Here is a 24,633-nt window from a genome sequence, read left to right on the forward strand (position 1 = left end):
AGAAAATGAATTTTTTGGGCCACATATAATATACTTAAAGAAAAAAAAATTGAGATGTACTGATGAGAGAAAAGCATCACGTAGAGGGATATTCATATTGAAAATATTCAATTTATCGTAACTTCACATCAATAGAATTTTTTGGAAAGTTTCTTTTTTGCCAGTCTTGGGGTAGATGCTTACTACTTAGACCACTTTGATACTTGTTATAGGTTGCAAGCAGGCTGCAGGTTGGGTACCCCTGATGTAGAATGCTGTGTTTCGTTTATTGATTTACACTCGTACGTTATGTCCATTGGTATGGTCAGACTTGATTCTAATACTTGCATTGTCAGCAGAGAGAACTGGCTTTTTAAATTTATGTTGGTAGGTCATATATAAAAACAAGAAAAAGAGTGAACGTCCGTCCTCAGAGACCAAAAACAGGAAAAGTTAACATAATATTGGTAAACTGCAGGAGTATCCAGGGCAAGGTTCCTGAATTAGTATCGCTTATTGAAGGAAATAGTGCGCATATAGTATTAGGAACGGAAAGTTGGTTAAAACCGGAAGTGAACAGTAACGAAATCCTAGACACAGAATGGAATATATACCACAAGGATAGGATAAACGCCAATGGTGGAGGAGTATTTATAGCAGTAAAGAATTCAATAATATCCAGTGAAGTTATTAGCGAATGCGAATGTGAAATAATCTGGGTTAAGTTAAGTATCAAAGGTGGGTCAGGTATGATAGTCGGGGGTTAAGTTAAGTATCAAAGGTGGGTCAGGTATGATAGTCGGATGCTTCTATAGACCACCTGCATCAGCAACCGTAGTAGTTGAGCGCCTCAGAGAGAACCTGCAGAACGTCGTGAAGAAGTTTCGTGATCATACTATTGTAATAGGGGGAGACTTCAATCTACCAGGTATAGAATGGGATAGTCACACAATCAGAACTGGAGCCAGGGACAGAGACTCTTGTGAAATTATCCTGACTGCCTTGTCCGAGAATTACTTCGAGCAGATAGTTAGAGAACCAACTCGTGAAGCTAACGTTTTAGACCTCATAGCAACAAATAGACCGGAACTTTTCGACTCCGTGAATGTAGAAGAGGGTATCAGTGATCATAAGTCAGTGGTTGCATCAATGACTACAAGTGTAATAAGAAATGCCAAGAAAGGAAGGAAAATATATTTGCTTAACAAGAGTGATAGGGCACAAATCGCAGAATATCTGAGTGACCACCATCAAACATTCATTTCTGAGGAAGAGGATGTGGAACAAAAATGGAAAAAATTCAGAAACATCGTCCAGTACGCCTTAGATAAGTTCGTACAGACTAAGGTCCAAAGCGAGGGGAAAGATCCACCGTGGTATAACAATCATGTACGAAAGGTACTACGGAAACAAAGAAAGCTTCACCATAGGTTTAAGAGTAGTCGAATCATAGCTGATAAGGAAAAGCTGAACGAAGCGAAAAAGAGCGTAAAGAGAGCAATGAGAGAAGCATTCAACGAATTCGAACATAAAACATTGGCAAACAATCTAAACAAGAACCCTAAAAAGTTTTGGTCATATGTAAAATCGGTAAGCGGATCTAAATCCCCTATTCAGTCACTCGTTGACCACGATGGCACCGAAACAGAGGACGACCGAAGAAAGGCAGAAATACTGAATTCAGTGTTCCGAAACTGTTTCACTGCGGAAAATCGTAACACGGTCCCTGACTTCAGCCGTCGCACGGACGCCAAAATGGAAAATATTGAAATAAACGATATCGGAATTGAAAAACAATTGCTATCACTTAGTAGCGGAAAAGCATCCGGACCAGACGAGATACCCGTAAGATTCTACAGTGATTATGCTAAAGAACTTGCCCCCTTTCTATCAGCAATTTATCGTAGATCTCTGGAAGAACGTAAAGTACCTAGCGACTGGAAGAAAGCGCAGGTCGTTCCCATTTTCAAGAAGGGTCATAAATCAGATGCGAATAATTATAGGCCTATTTCGCTTACGTCAATCTGTTGTAGAATAATGGAACATGTTTTATGTTCTCGTATTATGACGTTCTTAGATAATACAAATCTCCTTCATCATAACCAACATGGATTCCGCAAACAGAGATCATGTGAAACTCAGCTCGCCCTATTTGTCCAAGAAATTCACAGTGCCGTAGACACTGGCGAGCAGATTGATGCCGTATTCCTGGACTTCAGGAAGGCATTTGATACGGTTCCGCACTTACGTTTAGTGAAAAAAATACGAGCTTACGGAATATCGGACCAGGTTTGTGATTGGATTCAGGATTTCCTAGAAGAAAGAACACAACATGTCATTCTTAACGGTTCAAAATCTGCAGATATAGAGGTAATTTCGGGAGTACCGCAAGGAAGCGTGATAGGACCTTTATTGTTTACAATATAAATAAATGACTTAGTTGACAACATCGGTAGCTCCGTGAGGCTATTTGCAGATGACACGGTTGTATACAAGAAAGTAGCAACATCAGAAGACTCGTACGTACTCCAGGAAGACCTGCAGAGGATTAATGAATGGTGCGACAGCTGGCAGCTTTCCCTAAACGTAGATAAATGTAATATAATGCGCATACATAGGGGCAGAAATCCATTCCAGTAGGATTATGCCATAGGTGGTAAATCATTGGAAGCGGTAACGACCGTAAAATACTTAGGAGTTACTATCCGGAGCGATCTGAAGTGGAATGATCACATAAAACAAATAGTGGGAAAAGCAGGCGCCAGGTTGAGATTCATAGGAAGAATTCTAAGAAAATGTGACTCATCGACGAAAGAAGTAGCTTACAAAACGCTTGTTCGTCCGATTCTTGAGTATTGCTCATCAGTATGGGACCCTTACCAGGTTGGATTAATAGAAGAGATAGACATGATCCAGCGAAAAGCAGCGCGATTCGTCATGGGGACATTTAGTCAGCGCGAGAGCGTTACGGAGATGCTGAACAAGCTCCAGTGGCAGACACTTCAAGAAAGGCGTTACGCAATACAGAGAGGTTTATTATCGAAATTACGAGAGAGCACATTCCGGGAAGAGATGGGCAACATATTACTACCGCCCACATATATCTCGCGTAATGATCACAACGAAAAGATCCGAGAAATTAGAGCAAATACGGAGACTTACAAGCAGTCGTTCTTCCCACGCACAATTCGTGAATGGAACAGGGAAGGGGGGATCAGATAGTGGTACAATAAGTACCCTCCGCCACACACCGTAAGGTGGCTCGCGGAGTATAGATGTAGATGTAGATGTAGATCAGTCCCTGTGGTACTCCTGTAGTGATTATTATCCATTCTAAAGATGATGTTTTGTTTGTGTGCACTCCCTGATGATGGAGCTTTCACTTTGATATGTGTTTCAGAAATGAAGCCTAAAAAACTGAAATACAGACTGTCAACCAGACAACTGGCTTTTGTTCATAAAATATATACTTCTCATTGTCTCTGGATGCAACATGAAACTATTATGGATTTCCAAAAAAGAAAAAAAAAATTGTATTGTGTTCTGAAAAGCTGATGTCTGTCATTTCAATGTCATAATCAAATATTTGTTCTGAGTTGAATATCTGGACAACTGTTGTTTTTGATTCCATGTCCATATTTTATTGTTTCTTGTAATGTTGACAAATTATAAGTGTTTAATTAGTTAACCTGTTGATCCCTTCTGTAGTTATTTAGAGTCTGACTTAAATATTTGTACTGTTATAATTACAAGATGTACTGTTATAATTACAAGAGAGACCAAAGAATGAACCACAGCAAGGTGTCAGTTGTCTCTCCCCCTCACCCCCCAACAAGTTTTCAGTTCAGGATGTTAATTCGTAAACTGCAAGTTCCATGGTTCACAGCACCTCTGATGCTTAATACTTGTCAGTACATTCATCAACAAATTGACTTGCTGCTTGTCGGTACTGATAACTCGAAACTGAACTTCCTCCATTCATTAATTCATGAATATAGTGGTGCCTCACGTCAGTTTGTTTAGTTCAAGTGTGATGCACCCTGTTTTGACTCAGTGCAATGACACATCTATTATCACAGAGCACATTGATTTTTCGCTGTGTTTAGTACCAATGGAACACTAAATAAAATACACTGCCAGAAAAAAAAAATAGTACACCCTTTTAGAGGTTTCCAATTCACTCAAGATTTAATTGTTGCAACAGTCCATAAGAAGTACATGAAACGATTAAAATTACAGATCAGTAGCAAAGACAGTTCTGAGGTACCAGGTGTCGACCCATACTGAAACACCCTGATTTGTATGTGGTGTAGCCTCCACGGCTGGCAATGCAGACGGTGACTCTGGCGTCAGGCACTGACTCTGGCATCCAGATAATTGTATGGATGGTGAATATTGTCCTGGGATACGTAATTCCATGCCTACTCGACATGTTCATTTAGTGTTGTTGATTGATGTGATGCACAAGTCATTTCTTGTCCCAGCATGTCCCACACATGCTTGATAGATTGTGCTGGCCAGGGAAGTTGCTGCATGTCTTGAAGAAATGTCGAGTTTTATGGACAGTGTTTGGTAGAGCATTATCCTGTTGGAACAATGCATCGCCTTCCTGTTACAAGAATGGCAAAAGAACTGGTCTAATAACATTCTGCATATACCAAGTGCTGGTTAACACCCCCTCCAGAAACACCAAAGGTGAACAAGAGTTCCAGCTTATCACACCACAGACCACAAGGCGTGAGGTGAGGCCAGTGTGTCCTGAATGAATGCATTCCACGAGACAACACTCACCTGGTCTAGACCATATGCGCAAACGACTATCACTTGTATGCAGGCAGAGTCTGTTTTCATCACTGAAGACCGTGCCTTGCCATTCCATCTTCCAACTGATCCTCTGATGGCTCCAGTCAAGCCATGTATGTCGATGCTGCAGCATGAGTGGAAGACTGGCTAGAAGTGTGCATGCGTGTAGTCCCACTGCTAATAACCAGTTTGCCACAGCTTGTGTGACACGTCTTGGCTCACAAGTGCTCTTATCTGTGCTGTGGTAACTGTATGATCTGCCCTGCCACTGCTGCCCTTACAATACGACAATCCTGGCAGACATCTGTGCTGCATGGAGGTGTGAAAATGTTCTTGTGACCACTGACACCAGCATCATTGCACAACTGATGCAGCATGTCCAACTTGGGTGGCAATTTTGCAAAAGGACCACCTGCCATGTGGGCAGCCACAATTTGACCTCGTTCACACCCGTTGTAGGAAGCATGAATGCAGCTCTGTGGCATGGTTGCCTGCTTGCTTCACATGTTTGCACCACAGTGAGCCTTCTGGCTGTGAGCATTCGCTATTAAAAGGTAGACACAGATGGTACTCTGGTAGCTATGCCACCGTGCTATCTGTTGGCACATGATGTTGAAGACATTATCAGTGTCATCTGCTATACCCCAGGTGGCATATGCCACCAAGGGATCAAAATCGACATCATCTTTCCAAATGTACTGTTCTCCCCACTTTGCACAGCACCCTGCTGTGTGGAATTATATTCAGCACTAACATGCCACCTAGTTCAGTCATTTTTCTTAACTCAGAAAGGAATTTTAAGAGTGATGCAACAGGCTCAACAAACAGAAAGTCTTTAAACTGTGACCAATCCTCGCACTTTCCTGTGTATATTACAAACTTGTCAATGTGATGGAAAGAATTAAAAGACATAATTAAAAATTTTAATATTCATGAGCATGATGCAGAGCAAAAAGAAAAATTTCATGTCCATTGGGTAAGGTCACCAACTTTTAAAACTTGCACTACAAATAGTACAATACAAGTTTACGATAAGTGTTCCTCATAGGGTAAAAATTGTTTCATTATTCTCACTTTAATAATTCTAGATGTTTTGTAAGGTTATCTGCTATACTTGTTGGTGAAAGTGTTTGCTGTTTGAATGAGTGTGTGCTGTCTGTGTTGGTGTAAAAATTGGAAATACTGTTTTAAGTGCTTTGTGTATGTTGCTGTGCTCTGTCTGTGTGTCTGTATTCGTCATGTAATGTCCTTGAGGCATCATTAGCAATTTTATTTATTACATCCCATTTGTCTTTATCCCTTATTCCCCATATCATGTCATTGTTGTACTGGTGTTGGTGTCAGGTGTGCTGCTCTGTATTGGTGACAGTGAAAAAATGTGTGTTCTGGGGGTCCATGTTCTCCACATATATAAGCAGCACTCTGGCTGCAGCATACATGGAGTAAGTGTGCATGGTAAGGGCTGTGACCTGTCAGAAAGTGAACCATACCCTGACTGGGAGTGATGTGACTCAGTCTCAGATGTTTCCTGATGTCTGGGAAGAAATGATAAACCCTATGGCCTTTATAGGTTAGCTCCCATTCCATTTGACAGGTATCCACCTGCCATTTAATGACTTGGTGCTTCTCGGTGATGTTCTGTCCAGTAATCTCGATTACCTTATCCTGCCTCACCCTCCTTAGCCAGTACACTGCAGCCCAAAACCAAATGGTTATGTCGATACAGAAGGTTACAAGCACCACGCAGAGTGATTACACTGACATGGTGTTCAAAGCTCCAGACAGCCTTACCAGGACATTTCTCTGCCTTATCTGCATGATGTTCCTATTCATCACCAGATATATTCAGTGGCCGCATGCACAGGACTGGAGCAACTGAATCACTTTCTCCACCAGGATTTTGACTGCCTCTCACCATGTCCTGAAATGAGAAGTATCCCCCCCACTACCCCCCCCCTCCCCCCCCCTCCAGAGTGGCATTCTGCTGCCCACCCAACCTGTGCAATAGTGTTGTCTATCCTTATTCCACACCTGCTCCCACCCCCTGGTCTCATGGCTCATATCCTTGCAGTAGACCCTAGATGCATCCATCTTCCCATTATTGCCTACTCCATCTCTGTCACACATCTCCTAACCCATTGAAGGAAGGGCCACCTGTGAAAGCAACCAAGGATGTGATCTACCAACTTATCTGCAGCCACTGTGCCACAGTCTATGTAGACATGACAACTAACATGCCGTCTGTTCACATGAATGAATACCACTAAACTGTGGCCAGGAGACAGCTGGAGCAGCCAGTTGCTGAGCCTGCTCTCCAACACATATGACTTTAATGACTATTTCACAGCTTGTGATATCTGGATTCTTCCCACCACCACCACCACCACCACCACCACCTTTTCTGAAGTTGGCACTCTGTTCCAACATACCCTTCATTCCCATAAAACGCTTGCCTCAACTTTCACTAGTGCCTATCCTCCACCTGCATATCCCCTTATCTGCTCCCACTCCAGTACTACCCACAATTTCTATCCCACTAATGGACCTGCATAGTCCTTTTCCCATCTGTACCTCCCCCCCCCCCCCCCCCCCCCCCCCCCGCTAGCAGCCCTACCGTGTCTCCACCATGTACTTCATGCTTTCTCAGGCTGCACTAACACTTTTCACCATCTCTACCGGGCTCTCCCTCCCTACCCCATTCCTTTTCTATATCTGGACTGAACAAAGTGACAAAGTGGTTGGCACATTGGACTCACATTTGGGAAGACGACAGTTCAACTCTGTGTTTGGCCATCCAGATTTACATTTTTCATGGTTTCTGAAATCACTCCAGGCAAATGATGGAATGGTTTGTTTGAAAGGGCATGGTCATTTTCCTCCCCAATCCTTGGCAAAAAAAGGAGCGTGTGCTCCATCTCTAATGACCTTGATGTTGATGGAACAATACAGTCTAATCTTTTGTTCTTCCCCTATACCCCCACTACCCACTCCAGCAAAGATTGCCCACTACCCACTCCAGCAAAGATTGCTGCTTACCTCAGATACAGTCGCAGTCAGCCTTAGTGCCTGAAGATGACAGTGGCCATGTTTGTGGGAACTGTGCATGTGTGAAGTGAGTTTTCTACACCTGATGAAAGGGTTAGTCTGATAGCTGAATATTTTCTCTTTCATTATGCCTGTATGTGACTCAATGCCTCCCCTGTGTGGCGAATAGGAGTCTATCCTTCCCATATTGTTGTTATTCCAAACTGAGTGTTCCATTGTGTGTTTTTACTATTGGGAAATGTTAGTCCTAGTATGCTACCTTGGTGAAATCCTGTATAAATACATTTTGGTTATGTTAGCTGCTTCATTAAAACTTTAACATTATTTGAGGTTTGTGTTAAGTCTTCATACTCTCTCTCCTAGTTATGATTCGAACAAGTCAGTAGCTATGCCTCTCATTCCTAAAGATTTTAGATTATTCAGTAGAATCAACAGTATCAAAAGCCTAGATCTGATTTGATCTAACTAACACATGGAAACAAAATCAACATTGGTCTTAGCCCACTGTTGCCCACACCTAAAATGAGTTTATTGTGGGGTTTTGTTCCCTGTGATTCTAGTAAAGCCAGTGCCCTCAAAAAGCAGTAAGAGACAGTTTACTATTTCCTTATTAGACATGTTTTCTTGAGGACATAATGATCTGAATATTGTGTTTCTCATTTCCTCCATTGCTTCACATTGGAAGATTAAATGTGGTGTGGTTTCTTCCACCTCACCTCATAGTCTACACTTATGGACTTCTTCCTCTATACCCACTGTTTGTAGGTGTTTTCTTAAAGTTCCCATGACCACTCGTAAGTCCCACCATGTTCTTCATTTGTCTCCTGCTCAGTTCCAGAATTACAGAACTTATCTTGAAACAAGGCTCAGGCATCATTAGCTTACTGTGTTTTGTTTTTGGATCATAGATCCAGTTCTTTGTCACTAATTCCTGTGTGTTCAGGGATCCACAGCAGGTTTACCCCATTGCTTTCTGCGCTAGGGCTTCATGACGTTTTGCAACAATCTTTGATCTCATTGCAGGGGTTGATAGAAGCTTTAGAGCTGCTTGGCTGTGTGAATAAATGTTGTAGCATGTATGAAAATTCTCCCATGGGCACGTTTGATAGCAGATATTTCTGCCTGGAGTACTGTGGCCAGCTTCCCTAGAGAGATTTCCCTCTCCAGTCTAGGCTGCAGCCCATATACTCTGGACCCAGCACCTACATCTGTTTTCTACCCATCAGTAAACCAGACTATGTCTCCTGAATCATGAAGCTGTTTTCTTCTTCCAATTGTTACTCTGAAAGGTTTATTGAATGGCTTCTACAGGTCATGAAAAAGTAATGGAAATGATCAAGTGGTCATGAAAGTAATGAAAAGGTAAAGAAATTCAGTTGGTGGTCATGAATTTCATTTTGTATGTCAGTCAGGTGTGGTTCTAGAAGGCTGTAGCAAGTTAGAGCTACCTCAAAAAAACATTCCACGTAGGAAAAATATATCTAAAAACATAGATGATGTGACTTACCAAATGAAAGTGCTGGCAGGTCGACAGACACACAAACAAACACAAACATACACACAAAATTCAAGCTTTCGCAACAAACTGTTGCCTCATCAGGAAAGAGGGAAGGAGAGGGAAAGACGAAAGGATGTGGGTTTTAAGGGATAGGGTAAGGAGTCATTCCAATCCCGGGAACGGAAAGACTTACCTTAGGGGGAAAAAAGGATGGGTATACACTCGCACACACACACATATCCATCGACACATATACAGACACAAGCAGACATATTTAAAGATATGTTGTGGGTCAGGATGAAGCTGGCTAAGGTAATGAGGAAAGAGGTTTTAGGTATGGTGGCAGGTGATCAGCGTGAAAGGAAATGCTCCATCGCAGCGAGGCCCTGGACGTGCGGAATATTTGTGTATAAGAAGAGAGTACGAGAGTAGGACATATCTTTAAATATGTCTGCTTGTGTCTGTATATGTGTGGATGGATATGTGTGTGTGTGTGTGTGTGCGAGTGTATACCCATCCTTTTTTCCCCCTAAGGTAAGTCTTTCCGCTCCCGGGATTGGAATGACTCCTTACCCTCTCCCTTAACACCCACATCCTTTCGCCTTTCCCTCTCCTTCCCTCTTTCCTGATGAGGCAACAGTTTGTTGCGAAAGCTTGAATTTTGTGTGTATGTTTGTGTTTGTTTGTGTGTCTGTCGACCTGCCAGCACTTTCATTTGGTAAGTCACATCATATATATATATATATATATATATATATATATATATATATATATATATATATATATATAGAGGAAAACATTCCACGTGGGAAAAATATATCTAAAAAAAAAAGATGATGTGACTTACCAAACGAAAGCGCTGGCAGATCAATAGACACAAAAACAAACACAAACATACACACAAAATTCAAGCTTTCGCAACAAACTGTTGCCTCATCAGGAAAGAGGGCAGGAGAGGGAAAGACGAAAGGATGTGGGTTTTAAGGGAGAGGGTAAGGAGTCATTCCAATCTCGGGAGCGGAAAGACTTACCTTAGGGGGAATAAAGGACGGGTATACACTCGCACACACACACATATCCATCCACACATATACAGACACAAGCAGACATATTTAAAGACAAAGAGTTTGGGTAGAGATGTCAGTCGAGGCGGAAGTGCAGAGGCAAAGATGTTGTTGAATGACAGGTGAGGTATGAGTGGCGGCAACTTGAAATTAGCGGAGATTGAGGCCTGGTGGGTAACGGGAAGAGAGGATATATTGAAGAGCAAGTTCCCATCTCCGGAGTTCGGATAGGTTGGTGTTGGTGGGAAGTATCCAGATAACCCGGACAGTGTAACACTGTGCCAAGATGTGCTGGCCGTGCACCAAGGCATGTTTAGCCACAGGGTGATCCTCATTACCAACAAACACTGTCTGCCTGTGTCCATTCATGCGAATAGACAGTTTGTTGCTGGTCATTCCCACATAAAATGCATCACAGTGTAGGCAGGTCAGTTGGTAAATCACGTGGGTGCTTTCACATGTGGCTCTGCCTTTGATCGTGTACACCTTCCGGGTTACAGGACTGGAGTAGGTGGTGGTGGGAGGGTGCATGGGACAGGGTTTACACCGGGGGCGGTTACAAGGATAGGAGAAGGTGGTTTGGGGATTTCATAGGAATGAACTAACAGGTTACGAAGGTTAGGTGGACGGCGGAAAGACACTCTTGGTGGAGTGGGGAGGATTTCATGAAGGATGGATCTCATTTCAGGGCAGGATTTGAGGAAGTCGTATCCCTGCTCTGAGAGCCACATTCAGAGTCTGGTCCAGTCCCGGAAAGTATCCTGTCACAAGTGGGGCACTTTTGTGGTTCTTCTGTGGGAGCTTCTGGGTTTGAGGGGATGAGGAAGTGGCTCTGGTTATTTGCTTCTGTACCAGGTCGGGACGGTAGTTATGGGATGCGAAAGCTGTTTTCAGGTTGTTGGTGTAATGGTTCAGGGATTCCGGACTGGAGCAGATTTGTTTGCCATGAAGACCTAGGCTGTAGGGAAGGGACCGTTTGATGTGGAATGGGTGGCAGCTGTCATAATGCAGGTACTGTTGCTTGTTGGTGGGTTTGATGTGGACGGACGTGCGAAGCTGGCCATTGGACAGATGGAGGTCAACGTCAAGGAAAGTGGCTTGGGATTTGGAGTAGGATCAGGTGAATCTGATGGAACCAAAGGACTTGAGTCTGGAGAGGAAATTCTGGAGTTCTTCTTCACTGTGAGTCCAGATCATGAAGATGTCATCAATAAATCTGTACCAAACTTTGGGTTGGCAGGCCTGGGTAACCAAGAAGGCTTCCTCTAGGCGACCCATGAATAGGTTGGCGTACGAGGGGGCCCATCCTGGTACCCATGGCTGTTCTCTTTAATTGTTGGTATGTCTGGCCTTCAAAAGTGAAGATGTTGTGGGTCAGGATGAAGCTGGCTAAGGTAATGAGGAAAGAGGTTTTAGGTATGGTGGCAGGTGATCGGCGTGAAAGGAAATGCTCCATCGCAGCGAGGCCCTGGACATGTGGAATATTTGTGTATAAGCAGAGGGTACGAGAGTAGGACATATCACTTTGCCACGAAGAAGAAAAATGATCCTAATCCTACTCCCAATGATCCAACTCCCCAGGACACTATCCAAATTGAATCCTGCATGGAACAGTTCCGTCCTCCGCCGCAGCGGGACCCACCTCCTCTTCCTCAAAATCACCCTCTCCAAACCTTCCAGGAATTTCTGACTTCCAGCCTTGCATCTCAATCCTTTTTAAAAAACCTTAATCCTACTCCCAACATCACCACTGCTGAAGCCCAGGCTATCCATGATCTGAAGGCTGACCGATCCATCGTCATTCTTCCGGCGGACAAGGGTTCCACGACCATGGTACTTGATCGTCGGGAGTATGTGGCTGAGGGACTGCGTCAGCTTTCACACAACACCACATACAAAGTTTGACAAGGTAATCCCATTCCCGATGTCCAGGCGGATCTTCAAGGAATCCTCAGAATCTTAGGCCCCCTGCAAAACCTTTCACCTGACTCCATCAACCTCCTGACCCCACCGACAGCCCGCACCCCTACCTTCTTCCTAAAATTCACAAACCCAATCATCCTGGCCGCCCCATTGTAGCTGGTTACCAAGCCCCCACAGAACGTATCTCTGCCTACGTAGATCAACACCTTCAACCCATTACATGCAGTCTCCCATCCTTCATCAAAGACACCAACCACTTTCTCGAACGCCTGGAATCCTTACCCAATCTGTTACCCCCGGAAACCATCCTTGTAACCATTGATGCCACTTCCTTATACACAAATATTCCGCACATCCAGGGCCCCGCTGTGATGGAGCATTTCCTTTCATGCCGATCACCTGCCACCCTACCTAAAACCTCTTTCCTCATTACCTTAGCCAGCTTCATCCTGACACACAACTTCTTCACTTTTGAAGGCCAGACATACCAATAATTAAAGGGAACAGCCATGGGTACCAGGATGGCCCCCTCGTACGCCAACCTATTCATGGGTCGCCTAGAGGAAGCCTTCTTGGTTACCCAGGCCTGCCAACCCAAAGTTTGGTACAGATTTATTGATGACATCTTCATGATCTGGACTCACAGTGAAGAAGAACTCCAGAATTTCCTCTCCAACCTCAACTCCTTTGGTTCCATCAGATTCACCTGGTCCTACTCCAAATCCCATGCCACTTTCCTTGACGTTGACCTCCATCTGTCCAATGGCCAGCTTCACACGTCCGTCCACATCAAACCCACCAACAAGCAACAGTACCTGCATTATGACAGCTGCCACCCATTCCACATCAAATGGTCCCTTCCCTACAGCCTAGGTCTTCGTGGCAAACGAATCTGCTCCAGTCCGGAATCCCTGAACCATTACACCAACAACCTGACAACAGCTTTCGCATCCCGTAACTACCGTCCCGACCTGGTACAGAAGCAAATAACCAGAGCCACTTCCTCATCCCCTCAAACCCAGAAGCTCCCACAGAAGAACCACAAAAGTGCCCCACTTGTGACAGGATACTTTCCGGGACTGGACCAGACTCTGAATGTGGCTCTCAGAGCAGGGATACGACTTCCTCAAAGCCTGCCCTGAAATGAGATCCATCCTTCATGAAATCCTCCCCACTCCACCAAGAGTGTCTTTCCGCTGTCCACCTAACCTTCGTAACCTGTTAGTTCATACCTATGAAATCCCCAAACCACCTTCCCTACCCTCTGTCTTCTATCCTTGTAACCGCCCCCGGTGTAAAACCTGTCCCATGCACCCTCCCACCACCACCTACTCCAGTCCTGTAACCCGGAAGGTGTACAAGATCAAAGGCAGAGCCACATGTGAAAGCACCCACGTGATTTACCAACTGACCTGCCTACACTGTGATGCATTCTATATGGGAATGACCAGCAACAAACTGTCCATTTGCATGAATGGACACAGGCAGACAGTGTTTGTTGGTAATGAGGATCACCCTGTGGCTAAACATGCCTTGGTGCACGGCCAGCACATCTTGGCACAGTGTTAAACCATCCGGGTTATCTGGATACTTCCCACCAACACCAACCTATCCGAACTCCGGAGATGGGAACTTGCTCTTCAATATATCCTCTCTTCCCGTTACCCAATCTCCGCTAATTTCAAGTTGCCGCCACTCATACCTCACCTGTCATTCAACAACATCTTTGCCTCTGGACTTCCACCTCGACTGATATCTCTACCCAAACTCTTTGTCTTTAAATATGTCTGCTTGTGTCTGTATATGTGTGGACGGATATGTGTGTGCGTGCGAGTATATATATATATAAAAACAAAGATGATGTGACGTACCAAATGAAAGTGCTGGCAGGTGGACAGACACACAAACAAACACAAACATACACACAAAATTCAAGCTTTTGCAACAAACTGTTGCCTCATCAGGAAGGAGGGAAGGAGAGGGAAAGACGAAAGGATGTGGGTTTTAAGGGAGAGGGTAAGGGTCATTCCAATCCCGGGAACGGAAAGACTTACCTTAGGGGGAAAAAAGGACGGGTATACACTCGCACACACACACATATCCATCCACACATATACAGACACAAGCAGACATCTCACAAGCAGACATATTTAAAGACAAAGAGTTTGGGCAGAGATGTCAGTCAAGGCGGAAGTGAAGAGGCAAAGATGATGTTGAATGACAGGTGAGGTTGAGTGGCGGCAACACCCGGAAGGTGTACACGATCAAAGGCAGAGCCACATGTGAAAGCACCCAAGTGATTTACCAACTGACCTGCCTACACTGTGATGCATTTTATGTGGGAATGACCAGCAACAAACTGTCTATTCGCATGAATGGACACAGGCAGACAGTGTTTGTTGGTAATGAGGATCACCCTGTGGCTAAACATGCCTTGGTGCACGGCCAGCACATCTTGTCACAGTGTTACACTGTCTGGGTTATCTGGATACTTCCCACCAACACCAACCTATCCGAACTCCGGAGATGGGAACTTGCTCTTCAATATATCATCTCTTCCCGTTACCCACCAGGCCTCAATCTCCGCTAATTTCAAGTTGCCGCCACTCATACCTCACCTGTCATTCAACATCATCTTTGCCTCTTCACTTCCGCCTCGACTGACATCTCTGCCCAAACTCTTTGTTTTTAAATATGTCTGCTTGTGAGATGTCTGCCTGTGTCTGTATATGTGTGGATGGATATGTGTGTGTGTGCGAGTGTATACCCGTCCTTTTTTCCCCCTAAGGTAAGTCTTTCCGCTCCCGGGATTGGAATGACTCCTTAACCTCTCCCTTTTAACCCACATCCTTTCGTCTTTCCCTCTCCTTCCCTCTTTCCTGATGAGGCAACAGTTTGTTGCGAAAGCTTGAATTTTGTGTGTGTGTTTGTGTTTGTTTTTTGTGTCTATCGACCTGCCAGCGCTTTATATATATATAAAACAAAGATGATGTGACTTACCAAACGAAAGCGCGGGCACGTTGTTAGACACACAAACAAACACAAATATACACACAAAATTCTGGTTTGCAACCTTGAGGGGAAATTGAGAAATTTGGAGGTGTGGCTTTGTTGAGCTATGTGTGGTGTATACACATAGTGGAAATGACTTACAAATTATAGCTCTGCTCATGAAAGTACTGCCATCTCATGTATTGCTGGAGGATTATCAGTTAGAACAGCTGTTTTTTAATTTGTCCACTCCCACTGCAGTTTAAATCTCTGTGATCTCCATTTTTTTGGAAAGACATTTCCTTAAAATTTTTTAATAGTTGACATAAAATTATTGTAATTTAATCTCCTTTTAAAGGTGTAAAGGACAATTGCAGTAAAATTGATTACTCGCTAGCCAAAATGTTTCCCACATCATATTAGTATTACTCATGAACTATACCTACCTCTGTCAAGCATTTTGTGCAAATCTGACTTTGAAATTAGAGCCAGTGGCATTTCATGTGTATGAGCACATGAAAGAGACATTCAGCAGTGGTTCATTCACTAGTTTCAAGGCAACAAAACAAGTTGTTTTTTGGTGTAGTAAAAACAGTGCCAGCACACTCTCAAGTTTCACAAGTTTCTTCTGAACAGAATTTGAATGGCAGTAATGAATTACAATCACTTGCTCCCGCTACAATTGCTAGAACTTCAGCTGAAGAGAGTTATAAAACAAACTCAATAAAACTTTTTTAGTTGATGATAAGACAGTATTGTATTGTATTGTATTGTATTGTATTGTATGTTAACCGGGGACCTAGAAACGATGGAGAGGCTCCGTCCCCACCACAGCCCCAGTGGTCCACAACCCCACGACGACTATCGCAGTCCACTTCACAACCCCTCCGCCCCACACCGAACCCAGGGTTATTGTGCGGTTCGGCCCCCAGTGGACCCCCCAGGGAATGTCTCACACCAAACGAGTGTAACCCCTATGTTTGTGTGGTAGAATAATGGTGGTGTACGCATACGTGGAGAACTTGTTTGCGCAGCAATCGCCGACATAGTGTAACTGAGGCGGAATAACGGGAACCAGCCCGCATTCGCCGAGGCAGATGGAAAACCACCTAAAAACCATCCACGGAGTGGCCGGTTCACTGGACTTCAACACAAATCCGCCAGGCGGATTCGTGCCGGGGACCAGGCGCTCCTTCCCACCCAGAAAGCCATGCGTCAGACCGCACGGCCAACCGGGCAAATTACAAATTATGTTTCCTGATAGTGTGATGGCCAAAGAAATATAGTTATGCAAGGGTAAATTGTCATATATAATTACTTATGGACTTGGCCCTTATTTCCAGAATCTCCTGGCTAACATAGCCAGGTTAGATTAGATTAGATTAGATTAATACTTGTTCCATAGATCATGAATACGACACTTTGTAATGATGTGGAACGTGTCAGGTTAATAAAAGATGTCTGTACAAGATATTACATTACACAAAATATTGCATGACGCTAATGTTTAAGTTGGTTTTTTTTCCCTCCCTTGATTTATATCTAAAAATTCAGCCAATGAGTAGAAGGAGTTGTCATCTAGAAATTCTTTTAATTTATTTCTAAATGTTGGTTGGCTATCTGTCAGGCTTTTGATGCTGTTTGGTAGGTGACCAAAGACTTTAGTGGCAGCATAATTTACCCCTTTCTGTGCCAAAGTCAGATTTAACCTTGCATAGTGAAGATCATCCTTTCTCCTGGTGTTATAGCTATGCACACTGCTATTACTTTTGAACTGGGTTGGATTATTAACAACAAATTTCATAAGTGAATATATATACTGTGAGGTTACTGTGAGGATCCCTAGATCGTTAAATAGATGTCTGCAGGATGACCGTGGGTGGGCTCCAGCAATTATTCTGATTACACGTTTTTGAGCAATGAATACTTTTCTACTCAACGATGAATTACCCCACAATATGATGCCATACGAAAGCAGTGAATGAAAGTAGGCATAGTAAGCCAATTTACTGAGATTCTTATCACCAAAATTTGCAATAACCCTAATAGCATACGTAGCTGAACTCAGACATTTCAGCAGACCATCAATGTGTTGGTTCCAGTTTAACCTCTCATCAATGGACACACGCCTAAAAATTTTGAAAATTCTACCTTAGCTACAGACTTCTGTTCAAAGTCTATATTTGTTACTGGAGTTGTGCCATTTACTGTACGGAACTGTATATACTGTGTTTTATCAAAATTTAAAGAGAGTTTGTTTGCTGAGAACCACTTAATAATTTTGTGAAAAACATCATTTACAATTACATCACTTAGTTCTTGGTTTTTGGATGTTATTACTATACTTGTATCATCAGCCAAAAGAACTAACTTTGCATCTTCATCAATGTGGAATGGTAAGTCATTAATGTATATCAAGAACAGTAAAGGACCTAAGACCGAACCCTGTGGGACCCCATACTTGATAGCCCCCCAGTTTGAGGAATCAGCTGTTGTTTTAACATTACATGAACCACTTATTTCAACTTTCTGCATTCTTCCAGTTAAGTATGAATTAAACCATTTGTGCACTGCCCCTATCAAGCCATAATGATTTAGCTTATGTAAAAGAATTCCATGATTTACACAATCAAAGGCCTTTGAGAGATCACAAAAAATACCAATGGGTGATGTCCGGTTATTCAGAGCATTTAATATTTGATCAGTGAAAGCGTATATAGCATTTTCTGTTGATAAGCCTTTCTGAAAACCAAACTGACATGTTGTTAGTACTTTATTTTTACAAATATGGGAGGCTACTCTTGAATACATTACTTTCTCAAAAATTTTTGATAGAGCTGTCAGAAGAGAGATTGGGCGATAGTTGTTGACATCCGACGTATCCCCCTTTTTATGCAACGGTTTTACAATGGCATATTTCAGTCTTATCGGTGAAAACACCCTGCTCCAAAGAGCTATTACATACGTGGCTGAGAATCCTACTTATCTGTGGGGAACAAGCTTTAAGTACCTTGCTGGAAATGCCATCAATTCCGTAAGAGCTTTTACTTTTCAGTGAGTTTATTATTTTACTGATTTCAGAGGGAGAGGTTGGTGGAAATACAGTTGTTTCAAACTGCACAGGTATGGCCTTGCCCCTTCTAGTGAAGATCTAGATCCTATTTTCTCCACAACATTTGAAAAATTATTATTGAAAATATTTTCAATTTCTGTTTGTTTGTTAGTACACTTGTCATTCAGTTTTATGGCACTAAAGTCTTCCTGTGCTCTTGGTTGCCCTGTTTCCCTTTCAATAATATTCCAAATTGCTTTAATTTTATTATCAGAGTTACTGATCTCAGACATGATACACATGCTTCTGGACTTTTTAATAACTTTTCTTAGTACCGCACAATAGTTTTTATAATATTGAACAGGGAAGTTGTGTTCTTCTGTGTGTCATATGATGAGAGTTAGAAGTTGTCCAAAAGGTACAGACAGATTTGATGGTTTGTTTCTGGAATGAATAAAAGCAGTCTACTTCTAGAAGATATTTAACATTTACGTTTTTGAAATCTGCCACATATTCTGATTTTCAGTCAAGTTTCCTGGAGTGTCTGAATAGTTTGAATTTGTCACCTAAGAACATACCTGTAATTGAAATTTCAATTCATGGGCCAAATGTGAACTTGAAGATGTTACATTATCTGCAAGGCTTCTAATCAATGAAAAAAGTAATCAACCACAAATGTTTCATTGTGGCATTTGCTCACTTCATGTAGTGAACGGAGTTTTGAAAACTGCTCATAATAAAAGTGGTTGGAATGTTCATGAATTTCTTAGATTATCTGGTACTTATTGAAGGATTTTCCCTCAAAGAGGGCAACCTTTTCAGATATCACTGGGGTTTCCAAATTTCTATTCAAATATGTTCTACAAGATGGACAAGAAATATGGAATACACGAAGAAAGCACTTGAACTTATTCCACATTTGAAGAAGTAGTTGCTGAAGTACATAAAAGACCACCTGAAAGTAGAAACTTTGAAAATATTAAACATCAGTAAGAAGATAAATTTCTTTGTGCAAAACTTCAATTTCTTGTATCATTATCAGTTAGCCTTGAGGGGTTTTTAACTAAGTATCAGTCAAATGACTCTATTATCCCATTTTTGTACAAAGATTTGTTCAGTTTAATGTATAGCATTGCTTCTCAGTTCAAAAAGAAAACTGTTGTGAAAAATTCTAGCAAATTACTTGCTATTGATGTTACTAAAGTATGTAGCTGTAAAACAAGTCATCATGTAGAGATTCGATTTGGTGTCACTGCTGCTAGCAAGAACTACGTGGAAAAGTTAATCTTATTTTCAGAAATAGGTGCAAAAGAATTTTTCAAAATCTATGTCTGAAAATTGCAAAGCAGAGTCCTTTGAAATTAAAGGTAGTCAAAGGTGGCTTATTTTTATCATCCAAAGTTAAGCAGAGCATCATTTTGAGAAATTCTTGAGTGGCAAGTGCACTGGAAAAATTTGTGTCAAAAAACATATGACTCCATCAACTGCTGACATAGTGAAGAGAGAATACTTTAAATTTTGTGAATATTCAAAAAACTGAACAATTCAATCCTAAGGAGGAAAAACTTGACCACTTCCTGAAGAATTTACTGCTAAGTGTGAACCATGGCTTCATCAAGTTCATGAAGAAGTTTCTATGCATGTTTCATGGAAATGCTGCAGATGGAAGAGGCGTTTGGGTTAATAAAGCAATTTTAGTTCAAAAATTAGAAGAAGATACAGCTGTTGCAGAAAGAATTTTTTACAACGCTATACAGTTGTTAGGTGGTTTACTTAATAGTGAGAAGCAGCTGAGGGTGGACATTGCAAAATCAATCAGTGATACTAGCTGTGAAGAATGCTTCATCAAAAAGAGTAGAAATCTTAAAAAGAGGAAATCTGATTAAAATGAAGTGGCCAATCTTAAAACAAGAACAGTTCATGAAATAAAAGAGCAAAAAAATGAGGGGCCCAGTGGAAAAGGGGCACTTGGCACCAGAATATGTCATGTCAGGAAATGGGAATTAAGGAAATATGATTTTGTATGGTAATGTGAACTCCTGCTGTGATACCAACAGTTGTTACAGTAACTAGATGGTGTTCTGCAAATACTATTAAATATTAGGCCACTTTATTACAGTTTAAAGTACAGAAAATGAAATCCTTGACATGTAGACACATTACATAGCATGTCATTAATAGTCAACTCCTCATCAGTGTTTTGCTGTTCTATTGTATTGTCACTACCATCATTTATCGATGACTGAAAAAACTTGAATATATTGGAGGCACAAACTGCAGTAAACTTTGAAGGCCCTTGAACTTTGCTGCCTTAATTTGACGTCCATTTGGATACTTAGGAACTAACTGGCAGTCTGCAAGCTTCGTAAATTGTCCATGACACTTCTGTAAACTAACTCGCACAGGTTTCTCAGTTTGATTGTGTGAATATTTGATATATACAGAATGTTCACCACTCACTAATCTAAACATCATTGCGTTTCTGATGTCTGCAGGCTTTTTGTCAACAGTAACGTTACATCTGATGATACTGTTCATTATAGACAACAAAGACACGAAGTCGTGTTTCTTCATCAACCACAATGAATGGGTTTGTTTGTTTGCTTGCTCTTTCTCATAAGTTCAATCCATTTTTCTGTAGTGTACACAGCCTGTGTCTTTCTTTTCAGCTTCTCAATAACTCCAAAATCCTTGTTATATGGCAGGAACATGTGACCAGGGAGGAGAAATTTGTGCTCAACAACATCAAAACATTTTTTATCTAGGAGGTACAACCACAGACCTAGGATAATATAGTTTTTATTTTGTCCAACACACAAATCAGAATAAATGATGAGCCTTTGATGACGTTCTTCCTCCACCATGTCTAAAGCATTTAAAATGCAGCTAGCTACTTCATCGGCCCCTTTAGATGCATCATTCTTGGACCAGACACACATCACTGCCTTCTCATCACTACAACAGTGAATACAGAAATTATATGTCCAAAGTTATCTCTTACAAAAAACTCATTCTGTCAAAATATGTGGTATTGGCAACACTTGTTGTAAGTCCATGCACCATCCTGTTTTGACTCATTTGAGTCACTATTCAGGGCACTATATGCAGCTTCAGCTTTCTCAAGGTGTAGTTTGATGTCTGTGGATTTGATGTTATTGGGTACTCCAGCAGAATCACAAATACGACATGTATCACTTGACGGCAGTTTAAAACCAATATTATATTCTGTGTTGAAAATGGTTTCATACACATGTTGTTTCACTGGGACTTCATCTGTATTTTTAAGATCTTCACAGTACAAATGATACAGTCCAGCAATCGAGTGAACAGAGGTTATGTAGGACTTGTTCGGATTCTGTGTTCTACTATAATATGATGTGTACCTTGGAAACATTTCGATGTGATTTCTAACCTTATTTTTTCTCTTGTTATCAATGGCAAGAGTTCTGTTAGAATGCTTGCCTCTTCTGTACCGTCTAGGTGTATGTACAGATACATGTGTTGTAGATTCATGACACTCTGTGTCACATTCTTCATTGCTACAGACAATATTCAAACGTTTAAAAGAAATGACATGAACAGCTAAAAATGCAGTCCTACACACTTCAGCTTCAGTAACTGGAGTGTCATGAATGAAATACCTGAAAGAAACATTCCTCTGACTTACTGTTGGAACCTTCCTCTTCTTCGGACACACTTTTTTGCACTTGTTAGGCCACACTAATCCAAATAAATAAGCATTTTGCTTATTATAATCTCCCAAACAATAAAACTCAATAAATATCCCTCATTCTGTCCTTCATTCAATGTTCAATATTTGTAGAAACTAGTTTTGCACTATGGATCACTGGCACTACGAAACACTTTCTCGGGCACAATCTTATTTTTTTGGGATTTCTATTCTTTTCCATTTTTTCTTAACCTCTTCCTTTCATTATCTTTCCACTCATTTTCTTTACAAATTCTTTTTGTTTACAAGTACTGTTGCATTTTCTTCGCAAGTAACATTAATAGCAACACCTATTGCCGCCATCTTATCCTGTTTTCTGCACCAGTGCGCATTGTTCTAGCAGTATGAGCAAATTAGTCAAATATTGCTATGACTAAATCGTCTGTATATCCATGGTTAAAGTAACCTCTAGTATTTAATTTTAGTGGGTTAATTCACCACTAGGTTCCATGGTAGTGGGGACAAAACCTCTCCTTGCAGACACCCCCTGGTGGTGTTGATCACTATTATCATCATTCGTCATGGTGGCTTGTACCATTCTTCTGCTTAAAATGCTCTTAATCCATTTGCATATGATGATCGCAATGCCGTGCTGTTCTGCAACTCTAGGTTGTGTTGTTAAAATCTCCTTTGATATCCAGGAAGATACAGAGAGCAATTTCCTGAAAGAGTAAAGCTTTTTCCACATTTCAAACAGATGGAGAAGTTCTGTTTCACATAATTTGCGTGGTTGATATGTGAGTTGATTTACATGTAGAAAAACCTCAGTGAAGCTCTTTTTCCCTAACTTCTACATACCGGATGAAACCCCTCTGTTCGGAGCATCAGTTACTGCTGTCATGTCCAAGCAATGGATATTAAGTGGACCACATTAAACCTGTTCTCTTAACACTCCCAACAGCATGTGGACTGTGAACAAAACACTGGTGGTCATGGAACACATACAAACTAACTTAAAAGATAACATCAACTATGGCACTTCATGGATGGAAGGAAAGGTGAAATATATTGCATACAGTTGCATAGTAACTCAAGCAGGAGCAGAGCAGGTTACATACTAGGGATGAGAAAAACTGAACATTAAAACTGATCCTGGTAGTTTAGTTCTGAATAACTGATACTCTTTGGTATTTGGCCTCATTTATAGTAGTTATCTTGTTTTTTTTTTTTTTTTTTTTTTTTTTTTTTTTTACGTATAACTGAGTAATAAACCAAACTAGTGATTAGCCATAGCAGCAGTTCTAAAATTGTTTTAAAATAAAACTTTTTTAAAAAAAGGAGTACTTTTTAAACATAAAATTTGGATTGGTTTGAAATATTGTGTTGTTATAGAAAATGGGAAAAGCGATCAGTGATGTTTTAATAACAATGCTGACAGAAACAAGCAACAAACACATGACATAAGAAATGGTACAGGATTGATGAAGAAATATTATCCTCTTTGTTGTGTGTTGTAGCTTAAGGTAAGCATGTATGTGCAGTGCACAAGACTTGGCCCTGCTGGACATCCATTGTATTGCAGGATGACACTAATCCTAGTCTGGATATATCTTCTCAAAGTGATGTACAATGCTTCATATGCTTTAAAAGAGTAAAGCTTTGTCTGTCACTTGTATGAAATAATAAAAGAGGAAGTAAATTCTTCTTCTTCTTCTTCTTCTTCTTCTTCTTCTTCTTCTGCTTCACATGACAAGTTCTCACTGAAAAGTGCCCTTAGGTATTTAAATTCATGCACTCTTTTGTAGCACTGGTCTCCCACCTGCAGTGATTGTAGATGACCAGCAGTCTGACAGTGCATCATAATGAGGTACTCTTGTCTTGGCTTCATTTATGTTTAGCCCAAAATTGCTGGCAGCCTACTTTAGTGCTCTGGTCATTAGCTCCAATTCCTCTTCAGACCTAGAGATTAAACAGATGTCATCTGCATAGGCTAAGTATGCTAGTCTCTTTCCTTCAATTTAAATCCCTTTGTTCTCTTGAAAGGCCTCACGTACGATCTTCTTGAGGGCAATGTTGAACAGGATAGGGGACAAACCATCTCCTTGCCTGAGTCCTGTCACATTTTCAAATTTATCAGTTGTGCGATTTCCCATCTGCACGTTTGCACGTGTTTCATCCAGACAGATCTTTATCAGATTGATGAGTTTCTCTGCCATGCCAAACTCCTTCAAACAGCTGAGCATGCTCTTGCAATGTATACAATCACAGGCCCTCTTAAAATCAACGAATAAAATATGCAAATCTTTACCATATCACACAGTTTCTCAGTGAGAACAGAAATCTCCCCGGTACTCTCCAATCACTGATTCTGCCACTGGCTGAATTCTATGTATGAGTTAATTGGACAGGATCGCCTTGGACAGAAAAATGGCTCTGAGCACTATGGGACTCAACTGCTGTGGTCATAAGTCCCCTAGAACTTAGAACTACTTAAACCGAACTAACCTAAGGACAGCACACAACACCCAGCCATCACGAGGCAGAGAAAATCCCTGACCCTGCCAGGAATCGAACCCGGGAACCCGGGCGTGGGAAGCGAGAACGCTAC

At 41.6% G+C, this 24,633-nt stretch overlaps 1 protein-coding gene across 4 annotated transcripts in view; it reads left to right on the forward strand.

The window, feature by feature from the left end:
* The window catches only part of LOC126262921 (UPF0415 protein C7orf25 homolog), a 159,661-nt gene that overhangs the window by 89,951 nt on the left and 45,077 nt on the right, over positions 1 to 24,633 (forward strand). The gene's annotated exons all lie outside the window — the stretch shown is intronic.

Source organism: Schistocerca nitens, chromosome 6 (assembly GCF_023898315.1).
Source record: "Schistocerca nitens isolate TAMUIC-IGC-003100 chromosome 6, iqSchNite1.1, whole genome shotgun sequence".
NCBI lineage: Eukaryota > Metazoa > Arthropoda > Insecta > Orthoptera > Acrididae > Schistocerca > Schistocerca nitens.